The sequence below is a fragment of the Octopus bimaculoides genome, chromosome 15 (genome assembly GCF_046866305.1).
Source record: "Octopus bimaculoides isolate indiv1 chromosome 15, ASM4686630v1, whole genome shotgun sequence".
Lineage (NCBI taxonomy): Eukaryota > Metazoa > Mollusca > Cephalopoda > Octopoda > Octopodidae > Octopus > Octopus bimaculoides.
The window spans coordinates 37,209,128-37,222,946 of record NC_142942.1 but is presented as its reverse complement, the minus strand read 5'-3'; the positions used below and the strand labels follow the sequence as shown (position 1 = coordinate 37,222,946).

Below are 13,819 nucleotides of genomic sequence, written 5' to 3'. Positions count from 1 at the left end.
ACAAAATCAATAAAAACCTGTGGAATTCTCTGATACAAGTTCAGTATTATTAGAATGCCCATGAACTACCTGATCAACTAATACAAACACACCAAGAAACAGAATAGACAGCTGGTTGTGAATATTGACTATTTCTCCAGTGCCACACAAACTAGTGGTTAGAAACATCAGGATTAGAGCTAGATAGATTCAGAGACAGAAGACAATCTGGAGAAGGAAAGAAGTACTACGAGATGTCTATAATGAAATGGTAAACAAGTTAGAAAACTGTGACACAGAGGATAATTGGGAGTCTCTTAGAGACAACCTGATGAGAGCCACAAACAAGATCCATGAATGGAGCAAGTTTCAGCCACACAGAGAGTGACATGCTGGAAGAATGGTTTAGTAGGCAGAGCTATAAAAGCCTACCGGAAAAAAATGGGCAAGATGTATGAAAAGGGGAGCAAAGGATAATAAAAGGCAATAAAAAAGAAGTTAAAGGTAAAGGTTTGGCAAAGTTCAGGACCAGAAGTACAAAGAACTCTGAATTGTGAAATGTGTAGGTAATGACAGCAATAAACATAACCTCAATGATGCAAGTAGAGAAAAAGGCATGGGAATATTACTATGAGAGATTACTAAATGAAAAGAATGAGTGCAAAAGAAAGGGACTATCAGCTATATGGATGAAAGGGTCATTATTGGTATGAAAGAAGGGAAATCAGAGGAACTATCAGGAATAATCACAGAGATGCTCTGACTGTCTGGCAAAGTAGGACTTGTTCTAGTCACTCACACTGTCAATCAAGTAATACAAATAGATGTTATTGCCAATGACCAACATAACAGCAGTGTCACAGACTGCTTCAAGGGCAAAGGAGATTCTCCAGAAAGGAGTAACAACAGAAATACCAAATTGACGGATCATTTTATGAAAGGGGCAGAAAGAGTTATAACACAGCTAATTAGAAACAGATAGGATGCAGTTTAAGTTTGTGCTTGGACAGGACACCACCAATACCCTTTTCTTTAATAAGTCAACTGCAAGAGAAGTTGTCTCACTAAGATGACTATCCAATTGAGGTAAATAGGCTTCGCTGATGAAATCTCACAAGATTGAAACATATTCATTGCTTTCATCAGCTGGCTTTAAAGTAAAGATCCATTCTTAACTGCTTTGACTTATTTTCCAAAAATTTAGATCAGCTGAAAATTTTCTCGTCTCCAAACCCAGTTTCCACCTTAATATCACCATCTCTGTACCTATTCATCCAATCACTACTTTATTAACCTATCATACACTTAAATACTATACAATGCCCATACCCATTGGCTGAAATAATTTAACTGGGCAGAGATCCACCAGTTATTTTTAGCACTAACTTATTGTTGGTAATATCTTAGCAAATATTTTCAATTCTTCGGTATTGCTTACATAGTTTTTTTAATTGTTTTGTAAGCAACAGTCTTGTTGGTTACAGGTTTCTAATAGACCAATCTTACCAGTTTTCTGTATTTACAATGGCAAGACTGATAGAGCAGCATTTGTATGGAAAAATACAAGATTTTTTTTTTGTTTGAAAGCATATTTTTTGTTTTCTACTGTATACATTTCCATGTATACATGCTGAATGATACACACCTGAACACACACAAATCAGTCAGGGTTATCTCTATTTAGTATCTTCAACTGAGGAATAATAAAGATCCAGAAACATGTCAAGGAGTTCAATAGAGGGTGACACTGAGTAGATAAGGTGCTTTTACTATAAGCAACAATTTTTCTCCATGGTAAACTGCACTGAAATTACCATTAAAAGTTAAAATATGTCACAAGCACATTTGAAATAACATACTGAAAATTAATATGTATTTCTTAATTTCACATATTTTTATAATAAAATGAAAAGGAATATATGATAATATAATATAGTTACAAAATAATATAGTTATGACATATTTCTGTCATGAAACTGCCCAAAGAACCCTTGACACAAGGGTACTTTGCAAAAGGAACACATATACGAAGTCTCAATCTGATACCCTTTTGCAGTTTTTCTTTTTTGTAGCAAACACAGCAAACATTTTTTTCTTCCATTTATCTTTTCGACTTTATGAAAGTCAATATTTTCTTTGTTGACATCCACCTCAGTTAATTTTGCTTTTCTCCCAGTTCTGTGCTTTCTCAAAGAAAAGCCCTCAAGTAACTGAGATGCGATGTCAACCCAAAATTTCAAATGGGTGTAGTTCTTTGGTGGCGGAGGTACCTTGTGGCTTTTTACATATACAATATATGAATTAACTATAGTTAAATTAACTAAAAACCACTAAATGTACCTCCACCATTTCTTCCCAGGTTAACCAACTGGGTAATGTGCCAGATATTGGTCAGATTTATCAACCCCACCCATATATTTGTTATAACAAATATTCACTAGGGTTTCCCCTCAGCGCCAACACCAGGTTGTTCATTAGGAGATAGAAATAAAATCTATCTTTTGTCTTTGAAAGCAATAACTAAAAAATTTTCTTTTTGCATTTGTAAAATGCCCCCTCTTTTTTTAAAATTTTGTTTTCATTTCACAGAGTAAACCTTTACAGTTGCCCATAACAGTACTGCACGTGTAAGATTTTCTGCCAAAGTCACTGAAGAAAAAAAAAAAAACTGTCAAAATAGAGGTGTCAGATCTGTGGTAAAACGGTTCAGTAAGAGACCATACTACATCATGTCCCAATCCATATGGTTTGTTTCCATTATATTTTTTACCTGTGTAAACATCAAAGTTTACACAGTATCCAGTGTCTGATTCACAAACATCCCATATCTTGATCCCCCATTTAGTGGGTTTGGCAGGCATGTACTGCTGAAAATGTACTCTGCCCTTATAGCCTATCATGGCTTCATCTACACTGAGATTTTTCCCAGGTAGATACACAGTTTTATAACTATTAAGGAGTAAATCAATTACAGGACGTACTTTGTACAGGGGATTGTAGTTTGGGTCGTTTTTGCTGGGGGCATTAGCAGAATCAATTAAATGTAAATACTGAGATATTTTCGAATACCTCATCTTTGACATTATACTTGAGATATACGGATCACCATACTTTATATCAGGACTCCAGTAGTTCCACAGTCGAGGAAGCTGTTTAACACCAAACATAATATTGATTGTGAAAAACGCTCTCATTTCCGCAGTATAAGTTGGCTGCCATAGTGGATCATTTCTTTCGTGAATAGAAATTATATGTTGTGCATATTTGTTTGTTTCCTCTGTAACATTTTCAAAAAAACTTTCTGGTAAAAATAAAAATAGATAGTCCAATGGTTGAGCATCAGGAGGTAAATTGTGTTGTGGACCAGTGTTTCCTATGAAATCAGGAATAGTGATTGGTGTTGTAATCTTGACCATGTTGCTATGTTTACAATATCATTTTCATCACTTTTGTTCTCAAAATCTTCCTCGTCTGACAACTATTCACTAATATCAATATCAGAATCGTCCGGAGACAAAATACTCATTTGCGTTTATATTTTCTATATCTTCAAGAGTAAAACTTTCACAGTTGGAATTGCTACTTGCTGACGCCATTTCATTAAAAACTAAGGTACAGACTTCTCTTCAGGTGTTGAAAGAACCATGTGGTCTAAATAATTTTACAGTATTTATACTTGAATAAAGGTGGGAAAGGCTTCATCTTGCATTATCTCAAAGCCATGAGAATTCAATAACATGATTTGTTTCTTTTTTTATTAATTTTGAAGAGCAGTTGGATACGGCCGGATTTGGCCAGCTTGAACAACTAAAGGGGAATTAATTTTGTCCAGTTTGAACACTAAAGGGTTAGAGATAAGTTTGAAGCAGATAGAACTGTTCAGAATGTCCACGAGAAGCATTCCGAAAGACCATGAACATTGACAACCCCCACAAAGCAAGAAGGAGTGCTGAAAACATATCACCAAAGTCCAAGAAAATCTGTGCGGCAAGCAAGTCGTAAAGTAGGTATTTCAAAATCGTCTGTCCAACGCATTTTCAAGCGTTGTCAATGGAAAAGCTACATTCCAAGATTAGTCCATGCTATTAATGACGATGATCTAGACCGAAGAGTGCAGTATTGTGAGTGGTACTTGGCACGATGTCTAGAAGATGCACACTTTCCAACAAAGATAGTGTGGAATGATGAGGCCACATTCAAATTAAATTGCTCAATTAACTGCCACAATTGCACCTACTGGGGGCCTGAGAATCCACATGTTATGGTGGAACACCATGTTAATTTACCAGGAGTTACAGTGTGGTGTGGCTTATCATCAAAAGGATAAATTGGACCATTTTTTTTTCTTACGCTACTGTGACTGGTCACGTTTACTTAAACTTGCTGCAACAGTCTGCCATGCCAAGCATTAGAGAAGACTTTGAAGATAGGAGTTTTATTTTCAGCAAAATGGGGCATCCCCACACTACCATCGCAATGTCAGATCCTTACTTGATGAGATCTTACCAAACAGGTGGATTGGACGAAGGGGTTTTATTGAATACCCTCTACATTCACCAGACATCACACAACTAGACTTTTTTTTATGGGGATACCTAAAAGACAAAGTCTATGCTATGAAACCTGCAACAGTCACTGATTTGAGAGCAGCCATTGAACTTGAATGCACACAAATACCAAATGAATTGTTTTGATTGTGACTCCATTGCTTCGTACTGTCAGCAGTACCTGGACCAGAACAGATGTCAGTTTGAAAACAGGCATTGATAAAACAATAAAATAATGTACGTAGATTCTATTAAATTTTTTAAATGAAATGTATTTTAATAAACACCGACTTTACAATTGTTTAAAGTGTGTATACATATTTTGGGGACACTTTGTTTGTACATACACACACACATTTTATATATATATATATATATATATATATATATATATATATATATATATATATATTTTGGTGTGTGTGTTTCTCAACCATCACCATCAGTTGACAACAAGTGCCACTATATTTACAATCCCTGTAACTTAGCAGTTTGGCAAAAAAAAACTGATAGAACATGTACCAGACTTCATAAAAAAAAGTACTAGGGTCAGTTCATTCAATTAAAAACTCTTCAAAGTAGTGCCCCAGCATTACTGAAACAAGTAAAAGATACATATATCTTCTATCTACAATAATAAAAGCGAAACTTTGTCCATCTGGGACCCCTGAATTTTAGACTACATTTGCTCTACAGACATGTTATACCTTTTTTTGAATCAGGATGATCCCAAGATTGAAAATCTGCCCTTCATTTGGTTCTTGAACATTCAGCATTGGGATCTGATTTAAAAGCATTTGGGTTGCTATTTCTAGCAGGTAAAGCTTGGCTGATTCATGCCATCTCGGTTGGTGTTTGTCAGATAACATCAGAGATCAAAGCAGAGATAAAAGACATTCACTTTGTTAATTTTACATCAAGATAAAGAACTTTGGGACAAATTGGCCAACAGTTGGAATTCAACTTGGGACTGGAACAAATGAATGATTGCATTACAGAATTAATTCTCATCTATCTCTAACCTCTGATCAAACACCACTGGGGCATATAGTCGTAGTAAGACATGAAGGAACTATTTTGTTGCTGTGGCTATACTCAATTGTGCTTTGGCAGATGCTAGCCAGTCAAAGTTGGCAATGTAGTAATACAAGTATCAATTTCTGCCCAGCAGTATTTTGAAAGAGCTAAACCAGTTGCAGCTCTGACAGCAATGGAACAACTTTTACTACAGTGCATTACCGCTTCTATATTCACATCCACCTTGGAGAGTTGCTGATTCTACCTCTCTAAAATCAACATCACCCTTATCTACTATGCTTCTTTTATATTGTTCCTCGTTTAACCACCATGGTTAAATACCTAGTAAGTCATGTAAATTAATCCATATCTCGCATGTACCTCATTCTACCAGTGCATTTTGTTGTTGGCACTCCGTCGCTTACAACGTCGAGGGTTCCAGTTGATCCTATCAACGGAACAGCCTGCTCATGAAATTAATGTGCAAGTGGCTGAGCACTCCACAGACACGTGTACCCTTAACGTAGTTCTCAGGGATATTCAACGTGACACAGTGACAAGACTGACCCTTTGAATCACAGGCACAACAGAAACAGGAAGAAAGAGTGAGAGAAAGTTGTGGTGGAAGAGTACAGCAGGGTTCGCCACCATCCCCTGCCAGAGCCTCGTAGAGCTTTAGGTGTTTTCGCTCAATAAACACTCACAATGCCCGGTCTGGGAATCAAAACCGCGATCCTATGACCGCGAGTCCGCTGCCCTAACCACTTGGCCATTGTGCCTCCACACCAGTGCATTACACTCTTTTCAACATTCTCATACAAACATACAAATTAATGTTTATATGATCCTTTTGCTTAGAACTTATCAACAATTCAAAATAAATGATTTTTTTTTTTTAACAAAAAACATGCCTTCTGATATTTATTCAACATACACACTTTTGAACCTCATAATATGTCTTTCAATGCTAAATAGTCATTATAGATATATTATAATCATGCTATTTAGCTCTCTTAGTTTTGGGTTGCAGGTCTATTTTAGCCCTCCAGAGGAGCTAGGTAAAAGTTCATACAGAGTGTGGCTTTTAAGCTAGTGTGTGTGTGTGTGTGTATATATATATGTATATATATATATATATATATATATATATATATCATCATCATCATCATCATCGTTTAACGTCTGCTTTCCATGCTAGCATGGGTTGGACGATTTGACTGAGGACTGGCAAGCCAGAAGGCTGCACCAAGCTCCAATCCGATCTGACAGAGTTTCTACAGCTTGTTGCTCTTCCTAACGCCAACCACTCCGAGAGTGTAGTGGGTGCTTTTATGTGCCACCGGCATGAGGGCCAGTCACACAGTACTGGCAACGGCCACACTCAAAAAGGTGTTTTTTACGTGCCACCTGCATGGGAGCCAGTCCAGCGGCACTGGCAACGATCTCGCTCGAATGATTTTCTCACGTGCCACCAGCACAAGTGCTAGAAGGCAACACTGGTAATATGTATACATCTCTGTAACTGGTCAAGGGAGGTCATTTTGGTGGTGGAGGAGTGTTACACTAAAGAACAAAAATGACCATGGAATATCCATAACTGTCACTCTCTTTCATTTATGGGGTGATTTCATTTCACTTAGCCTCAAGGTATTCTGTATTTTTCAACATAATATGTCTTTGAAGGAGTCTCCCCAGTACAGTAACTTCGCTGTTTAACCACACACATTGTATCATATTGAAAATGTTATATATATATATATATATATATATATATATATATATATATATATATATATATAATATAGATTTAATCAAAAGATTAAATGTGGTACTTAAAATGTTTGAGGCACCAGAATTTGGTAGGGTAAAAACCAAAAACCAAATCAAGAGATTTGGTGAATAAAATTTGAAGAAAAGCAACAAAAATTCAATAGGCTATAGCAGTACGTACGTTTCGTACAAGCTCCATTTATTCATGTAGTGAGAACACCACATAGAATTTACAATGAAAATGTACTCCTCAGCTGCATAATGGAATTTCATTTTAGAAAGTCATTTTGAAGACGTTTGCAAAAAACAAGAGTAAGAGAAGAAAGCATACCATCTCGACTATGCTGCTGTTTAACAAACTAGTGAATCAAACAAGAATTTAAAATCTAATTGGAGGAATAGTAGTAGTTTCAAATTTAGAGGAAGATAGATTAAGTAGTGATGGACAGCAGGTTAGAGGTAAATCAAGCATGAGGGGAAAAAAATAATAGAGCTTGTACGAAACGTACGTACTGCTATAACCTATTGAATTTTTGTTGCTTATCTTCAAATATATATATATATACATACACATACACAGGGTGGTGCAAAAATCTGGACTCATAGAGAAATTTTAAAAAATGTATTTATCTTTAACATGATTTTGACCATTTAATTATCATTTTTTTATCTTCAGAATGGTAGCCATGGCAGAAATGCTGACAATTTCAGAAAGAGTAGAATTTGTGCCTCTGTATGCAAAGGACGGTGCCAGCTCATGCTCGGTGGCAAATATTTCTAATGCTAAGTACCTGAATAGGCAACCAATTACAACAAAGAACTGTCAGCAAAACTTTTATTCATTTTCAAGAAACGAGAAGTGTCTCTGACCAGCCCTGCAGTGGAAGAACTGCAACTGATTCTGAAACATCTGCACGGGGATGCAGACATGCGGAAGGAAGCACACAAAAGTCATTAAGAAAAGTTTCACAAGAAACAGGTGTACCTGGGCGTTCCATTGGCCGCATTTTGTCTCGCTATCATTTTCATCCATATAAAGTGTGATTACTACATAAGTTACATGGGGATGACATGGATCATCATGTAGAGTATTGTCAGTGGTTTGTACAAATGGAAAAAGTATGTTCTATACAGTGACAAAGCAATATTTTACTTAAACGGTTCAGTTAACAGACGTAATTCATTGTATGGGTTGGCAGAAAATCCTTGGTTGATTGAAGATGTGCACGTCCTATACAGGATTATGGTGTGGGTGGCTATATGGGGAAGTACGATAATTGTTCCTTATTTCTTCCCAAACACAGTAACGGATGAGTCATACCTTCATTTGTTAAAAACCTTCCTTATGTCTTGTCTAGATGACGTACCATTAGCAGTTTGAAGAAATATGTGGTTTCAACAGGATGGGGGGGGGCTCCGCCACATTATACGAAAGATGTGCACAGTTTTTTGGACAATATATTTCCAAGAAAATGGATTGGACGTCGAGGACCAGTTGAACGGCCACCAAGATCTCTGGATTTAAGTCCTTTAGATTTTTTCTTATGGGGACATCTTAAATCAGTGGTTTTATGCTAAAAGACCAAGATGCTAACATTACAAGTGCTAAAAGGTAACATCACACAAGAAATTGATGCCATGATAAAAGGTAATAACTATGCTCAGAAATTTGCAAAGATCTTGTGTCACCTGAATAAGAAAGTGTTTGGAAGAAGGTGGAAATAAGTTTGAACACTGAGTTACCATTCAGCTAGTGTTAGGAACATAAATTGTGACTAAGGTTTCCAGAGCCGGTTTCAGCCAGGTTGGTAACGAAAGGGTTATTAAGAGACTTGTGACAAATCTTTGAAAGTCTTAGTTAGTTTCTCAACTCCATTTCAAAAATGAGACCCACCAGTTTCAAAGAAGTTTATATATATATATGTATATGTATGTATAATCATTTTAGGCCCGTCTTCTGTTAGCATGGGTTGGACGGTTTGACAGGATCCAACCCAGAAGATTGCAATAAGCCCCAATAATTGTTTTGGTATGATCACTGGAGTTCAATGTAGTTCTCCAGTTTGTTGAATCCTGTAAATCTATCGAATCAATGCCAGCATGGCAGATGAATATCAAAAGATGGCATATATCTTTTTCTTGTTTCAGTCACTGAACTGTGGCCATGCTATAGCACTACCTTGAGTTTTAGTTGAATAAATCACCCCCAGAAATTGTATTTTAAGTCTGGAACTTATGCTATTGATACCTATTGATGAACTGCTAAGTTACATGGGCATGAAGAAACCAGTTGTCAAGAGTTGGTTGGGGGATAAACACACACACACACACAAACACCACGTGTGTGTGTATTGGAATAGTATATGTTTAAGACTACAAAGCTATAGCTTGTAAATATTGGATTGAAAAAGAAAACCTTTTGGATAGAGAATATTGAAATCTTCAAATGTTGCTATCCAAAAGAGTTTTTCCATTCAGTATTTACATGCTGTCGTTGATAGCTTTATTTGTGTCCTTCGAGATATATTATTGGAAAAAAAAATTCACGTTTTCTTCCAAGTTCATAAAATTCTTAAAAAATCAACAATACATACGCTATTAGGGTATATATATATATATATATGCATATGTGCTTTTTGTACTGTTAGAAGTGGTCCCCTACCACCGCTTGATAACTGGTGTTGGTTTGTTTGCGACCTTGTAAGCTAGGGGCTCGGCAAAGGAGACTGATACAATAAGTATCGAATTTAGAAAAGTAAGTACTGGGGTCGACTTCTTTGACTAAAAACCCTCAAGGCGATGCCCCAACATGGCCGCAGTCCAATGACTGAAAGAAATAAAAGGTGCGTGTGTAGTAAATACGCGCGCGCATTTATGTCTGTGCACACGAACTAATGCCAATGTCTGTGAGTGATTTTTTGAGATAAACATTTCCAACTGCAGTAGCGTCAAGTGGATAACATATTTTCCTGCATAAGTCTCTCGGCAATCACATATAATAACAAACCGCCCCTACCTCAAAACCCGGCCGTCTGTTCCTAAATACTTAGTGGATAAAACGTGGCCTCTAAAATATAATGCTGTCTGAGAACACCAATGGTTTCGTAGAGAATTGCTCTCAAGGCCAATCAAGTGGTTAACATTGTACCCTAACAGTCAATTATGGGCTATATTATCGACTCTCGTTCCCTTTACAATTATGATGTTATTTCAGATATAGGACGTTATAATCATTTGATAACTACAAGAGCATATAACATAATAGACGGGAAAATAGCAATATCGAAAGAATGCCAAAGGGTGTAAGGATTCTTTCGATATATATATATATATATATATATATATATATATATATATATATATATATATATATATATATATATAGGTAGATAGATAAGTAGGTAGATATATAGATAGATAGGTAGATATATATAGATATATAGACAGGTAGGTAGATATATAGATAGGTAGATACACACGTGTCACCTCTAGACTTTGTTTCCTCATACCTTTCAGAAAAATGGATATTTATAATGAAATTTTATTAAAATACATTTCAGGTGTTGTAGATTATATTCATATCGAAATTTGTTGTGAAAATTTTTTTCTAAGGTGAGGAATTTTGGATAGTTCATACGAATCGACTTTGTTTACTCAAAACTCTCAGAAAAATGGGTATGTTTCTTTTAGTGAAATTCTTAACAAATACCTTTCAGAAGGAGTAGATTACAATTTTATCGGAATTTATGTTTAAAAAAAAAAAAATTATAGGGCGCGTACATAGGACATACTCACATATATCTACATGAAACTAGAAAAAAAAATTGTGATGTGTAATTAGTATGTAGTGTGTGTGTATATACACATACACTACATACATACATATACACACATGACATAAAAATCAGCTATGGCAGAATAAAATCTAAGTCAGAACATTTATTAGTAAAAAGTGAACATCTACTTTAGCAGGAAGAGAAAACAGTTAAAACATATGAAATATAACTGTTGACATCTTAAATATAATGACAATGGAGATTAAGGGGGTTAAAATATGGTGTGGTTTTTTTTTTAGGTTTTCTTTTCTACCAAAACAAAAAATAATAATAACGTAATGGAAAAATAACCCCCCCCCCCCACATACACACACACACACAGACAAATTAGTACGGCGCTAACCCAGTTATGTCCCGAAGAGAGGAAAAGTGGAACAGTTTATTTGTTTTGCTTTTCTTTTTCTACAAAACGTGCTTTAAAAAAATTTTAATGATTTCAAAAAATAAATAATGATTTTTTAAAAAATAAATACAAAAATGTGATTTAGTTCAAATAAGGCTGGCTGAGATCGTAATTGAAAAGCTGCAAGTGGCGGCAAGTACGTGCGTGTGTGAATAACATTGAAGGAACAGGAGAAAAGTTTTTTTGTTTTTTTTTCTTTTCGAGCTTTACAACGGCGATGACGAAACAATGCAGAATCAAGTGCTATGCTTTGCCATTCTAAGTGTCGGAATATTAAATTACTACTCTTATGCAGTGGAGGCGCAATGGCCCAGTGGTTAGGATAGCGGACTCGCGGTCATAGGATCGCAGTTTCGATTCCCAGACCGGGCGTTGTGAGTGTTTATTGAGTGAAAACACCTAAAGCTCCACGAGGCTCCGGCAGAGGTGGCGAACTCTACTGTACTATTTCACAACAACTTTCTCTCACTCTTACTTCCTGATTCTGTTGTGCCTGTAATTCAAAGGGTCAGCCTTGTCACACTGTGTCACGCTGAATATCCCCGAGAAATACGTTAAGGGTACACGTGTGTGTGTGTGTGGAGTGCTCAGCCACTTGCACGTTAATTTCACGAGCAGGCTGTTCCGTTGATCGGATCAACTGGAACCCTCGACGTCGTAAGCGACGGAGTGCCAACAACTCTTATACAAGATATTAAAAATTTTAAAAAAAAAAGGGAAACGTTATGTGTCGTTTGAGAAAAACGTTAAAAATTTCAGGTAAAAAGAGTTTGAAATATGAGGATTCTGAGAGCGACTTAAGTCCTCCTTGTAACATCGTTGATAAAGCTCAATAAGTAATCGGTAATATAATAAAACCAAGGAACAGAGATTGAATTTAGCGGTCTCCATATAACGCTGTGCATATATATAGAACGTTATATTTACATATATTATTTAAAGGGAAAAAAGAAATGAGCAAACAAGAGAAAATATTTGAAACGTCAACTTCAGGGGGAGAAAACTTGTTTCAGTGAAGCTCCCTCGTTTTATTGTGCTGTAAAGCAGTCTGTACAACAGACACGAATAGTACAAAACGCAAAGGCGATTCACTAAGATAAATAGAGTTCTTACAAGAATTTCACGTGTACAAACTAAAATTTAGCTTCATTCGAAATTAAAATGCCTAACAATTAGATAAATCAATAGAAATTACTTGCATAACTTACCACACAGATAAATCCTCCATTTGTTTGACTTGCTTATATTAGTCTACCGTATGGCAACGGTATCTAAGAAGTTACGGGTCGTCAAACGAACAGCATTTTAATTGTTAACCGTTTGTACAATCATTGGGTTAGTTTCGATTAGATTTTTTTTTAAATATCATCATTCAGAAATAAAATATAAATAAAATAAAATTTTTAAATAGCTACATTGAGAATAAAACATTGAATAATTTAAATGTTTTAAATACAAGGGAGATTACTCTACCTTTTATGTTCTCAACATGTCAACATCTAAGATGATTTATAAATAAATTAGTTTTTATGGTGGCAGTTAAACTAGTAATCCTCGTTATTTCTGATTACCCTCCCCTTGTTTGAACGTAAATTCAATACACGTAGAAACAAAACAATGCACAGTACCGAAGCTTTTTTCATCTGGCTTCCAGAAATCAGGAATACTTTGCAATGCAGTTCAATGTGCTGTACAGTGGACTCAGTAAACAGACCCCGTTTTTAAGTTGATTAATTTGTATGTGGTGCGTTAAAAATAGTTTTGTTCCTTACTTTTTTTAATGGATTGATAAAGATTAAAACATATTCTGCTTTAGAATTGTATTAATTTGTACCTGTGAAATAAAATCAAGTTTTTTTCTTTTTTTTTTTTTGCTTTTTTATGATATATTTTAAGAACTTAAAGTGGTCCTGCTTTAGAGGTGTATTTATTTGAATCTGTTAAATACAATTTAGCTCTTTACTTTTCACAGTTTATTTTATATTTTAAGTATATATTTAGACTGCCTCCAGAAAACCGGAAAATCCAGAAATCCGGGACACTTCCGGTCCCAAGCTTGCCGGATAATTGGTCCCGTACTGTATTATTCACTAACATTCTTTTAATATTTAGAAAGAAAAAACATAAACAGAACCAGTTTTCTCGGATCCTAGGTTTACTTCGCTCTCCTTGTTTTACTATAAGTTTAAGCATAGTCGCTGTTTTTTACATAATAATTATAAAAATACGTTTTTCACAAATTAAGTAGACTTTTAATTGATGTAATA

General features: G+C 35.5%; 1 protein-coding gene across 3 annotated transcripts in view; it reads right to left on the bottom strand.

Annotated features, from left to right (window-relative positions):
• The window catches only part of LOC106879584 (uncharacterized), a 59,866-nt gene extending 46,465 nt beyond the window's left edge, over positions 1-13,401 (bottom strand). The window contains exon 1 of one of the 3 annotated variants that reach the window (XM_089363718.1): positions 13,181-13,401. The gene's annotated coding sequence lies outside the window, so the exon portion shown is untranslated. Of the gene's footprint in view, positions 1-12,747; positions 12,798-13,180 lie in introns of those variants that run through there. The other 2 variants (XM_089363717.1, XM_052973271.2) reach the window with 2 other exon arrangements.
• Positions 13,402-13,819: the final 418 nt, after the last annotated feature.